At 37.8% G+C, this 3,214-nt stretch overlaps 1 protein-coding gene across 1 annotated transcript in view; it reads right to left on the bottom strand.

Moving 5' to 3' along the window:
* Ctnna3 (catenin alpha 3) overlaps window positions 1-2,135 on the bottom strand; it is a 1,668,564-nt gene extending 1,666,429 nt beyond the window's left edge. Inside the window, exon 1 of the mRNA XM_008835377.2 lies at window positions 1,949-2,135. The gene's annotated coding sequence lies outside the window, so the exon portion shown is untranslated. The remainder of the gene's footprint in view (window positions 1-1,948) is intronic.
* Window positions 2,136-3,214: the final 1,079 nt, after the last annotated feature.

The following is a 3,214-nucleotide window of genomic DNA, read 5'->3' as shown; positions in this document are numbered from 1 at the left end:
CCAGTTTCACTATAACTGAGTTTTTATTTACTCTGCTATTTCTTTTACACAGTTGGATTATAAATTTCATGTAAATCAGCATACATGGTCTTCCAGTAGAAATTATTTACAAATCCTCTTGCTCTGAAGTCCAAAGTAATATAAACGGTCAACAATACTAAGTATTTGTTTCAGGCAGAGCTGAAGCACTTTCAACTCACACGTACAGCTTTGCTGATATTTATGAAAGTTCACAAATTGAAACTTTAAGTAAGCAATTGTGTCCTTCTGAACAGTACATTGTCATCTCTCTGTCGGATAACAATGTTTTACACATTGTGAACACTCAATAAATTTTGTATTTGTTAGATAAGGAATTTTATAATGCTTTGAAAGAGAAATAGCAAAAATACATCTTAAAAATCACAGCCTTTGCCTCCTAATGCAATGCTCTGTAACCCACCAACTCTACACTTAGGGAAAGAGATTTAGGAAGTCATCTTAAATGTAAATACGTACGCCACACACACACACACACACACACACACACACACACACACACAGGTAGTTATCACAGCACCTAGATATTCAGCAAACATTAACAAGATTAAATCCGTTCATGTGAAAGATTGTTACACAGCACAAGAGCAGTGATGTACAATAGGAAATATTACACATTAGTATAAGATCAGGTGACAAAGCGAGACTCAAGTATTCCATACAATATTATAGCAATTATTTTTAAGGCCATGTGGAAAAAAAGACTAGAAGACACATTGATGAGGCTACAATTTTTTCTCTGTTCTTTCAAAATTCCTACAAGGAGCACTTACTACTTTTGTAATTTAAAAAAAAAATGAGTTTTACTATAAAAAATACTCAATCTTTTACTCAAATAAGGAAGAAGCTCCAAAGTACGGATGGGAGATAACAAATGTAAATAACTGTGTCTATGCTGTCTGCATTTTACGTTCCCCTGGGTTATAACAGTCTCTTAATTGTGCTATAGTTAAGATAATTTTATAACAAATAATGAAATTGAAGTAGTATCTAACATTCCATTCACATTTGACCGCTGATAATCCACGTCTCTAAATCCTAAGCATTGTCACTACACTGACCTTCCACCCTAAATAAGCTGGCCACAAACCCAGGACCGTTTGAAATCTCTCTTCCCACTTCTGTCTTAAGCAACCACTGGATCGCCTGTCTCTTCAGACATGCTGGAATCTTCTTTAGTGGCATAGATCAGTGACTCAAAACCTCTTCAGTCAATGAACCTCCTGATGTTTATTCTCAATTTCTTTCCTTTTGATCCATCTCTTGCAGCCCTGTCCTCATTTGGGAAACAGCAACTGCTCACAGTCACTCAGACCCCAGTAGACTGGTAACATTCTCCCCACATGGATACTATGATTTTCACTCCACACTGGGATTTTCATCTGAGATCATTGCTCAACCCCCTGATATTACAGCCGATTACAGAAGTAATATATGACAAATATTAAATGTGAAGTCAATGTCTTCCACTATCTCACTTGAAACATCTTCCAAGCACTATGAATGAGCTTTCAGTTGAAAGCCAAGCCCCTTCAAACATTTTCCTCCTTTGCTTCCTTCTCCCCAGTCCTTCCCCAAAGCACAAGCATCCAGGCCATATCTTATCTTTTCCTGCACAACATCCAGTTGGCTTTTTATAGCCAGAAACTCTCTGAATGCTACACACGACCTTGGCTACCAGCTTCCCCTGGCACTAGTCTGAAAGTTATTTTTAACTTTGGAATTAGGGTGAAAGCCTATGTTTCTCACCACAATTAGCCGAAACATCCCCATTCCCTATAATAACGTCATCTTTTGTTCAGAAGGAACCCCACATTATCAACCCACGACATAGGAAGACACAGCAGTCCGAGGGAGAAGCCGGAACGCACTCAGGTCCAACTCTTCACTTTACAAACTTGGCTCTTACCTTTCTGCTCCTTCCTATAAAGTAAATATGCTTAGAATTCAGCTCTTGAAGGGAATTTCCCAAACAGAGCTCTGAAGGTGGGGGAAGCCTCTTGAGAGTCACAGAGTTACAGAGGACCAAATAGAGAGGCAGGGACAGTGGGGCAGTCACTTTAGCTGAGCGCTGCTCACCCAGGATAAGAAAAAAAGGGGAGGTTACAAGCCGGGGTGGGTGGTATCTAATCCTGAACTGCTTGTCACTGACCTCACTGACAACTTGTTACTGAAAATACTTCATTGAAAAAGGCCAGACACATACCTTCTCTGGAGACCCACATAGTTCCTCAGAAGTTACAAATAAGTGAGATTTCATTTTCTACTGGCCCCTTCCAAAATAAGGAACTATTGTTTCCAATTAAAGCTGAAGGCTAGAATTATTGAAAGTGAAAATTGTAAAGCAGAAGAAAACAAGAGTCTAGGAAATCTTCACACTGTGACTATTTAAAATTCAGGGTACTTGGAACCATGTGTCATATATGAGGTAGTATTTTTTCTGATGAAGTCTTACCTGTCTCACATCCCATCCCTATGTGTCCACCATGCTCTCTGCTTCTCATATTTATGAAGAACCACATAAGAACTGGTAAAGAAGTTAGACTGAAGATCTCATTAATAGAAGAAATTATTCAATTTTGGGCACCAAAAAAAACAGTCGTCTCCATGAATTTTTTTTTCAGTTTATGGCTATCTTTTCTCTGTATTTTGTTTTCCATATATAACATGAATCCTTCTGTGAATGTGAAGATATGTGCATATATACTTATATCCTTATATTCACCAGAACTGTATCTTAACCTTCACCCTAACAATACTACACCTAAGTGCTGACTCTTTATCATGACATCAAATCCTTGGTACCACAGCTGAGCTTGTATGGTATTTTTCCTTGGACATTAGCAATTTTTTCTTGTAATAGCATCTAAATAAGAAGTAGTAACTACAATATGAACTATTCACAAGTTTTGATGGTTCTGTTCTTAAGGGACTGAATTCAAAATAGAAGAAAGCATTTATTTATTAGCTCTACAGACACTGTTGGAACAAATATCAGAGAGCCAAGGGGAAAGGCAGGGTCTGGGGATCGTCAGAGAGAATCCACTGTGAAAGGGGTTTCATTTTATATGACTTCCAAGGAAGCCTACAAAATAAGCGTATTTTTATGTAGCCTTCTTTAAGATGTACATAATTGACATTTATCTAAAGATTCTTAGTTGCTAACATAATGTCC

The sequence above is a fragment of the Nannospalax galili genome, unplaced genomic scaffold, assembly GCF_000622305.1.
Source record: "Nannospalax galili isolate Female #2095 unplaced genomic scaffold, S.galili_v1.0 scaffold116, whole genome shotgun sequence".
NCBI classification, from domain to species: domain Eukaryota; kingdom Metazoa; phylum Chordata; class Mammalia; order Rodentia; family Spalacidae; genus Nannospalax; species Nannospalax galili.
The sequence above is the reverse complement of the archived record's forward strand: the minus strand, read 5'-3'. Positions and strand labels throughout refer to the sequence as shown.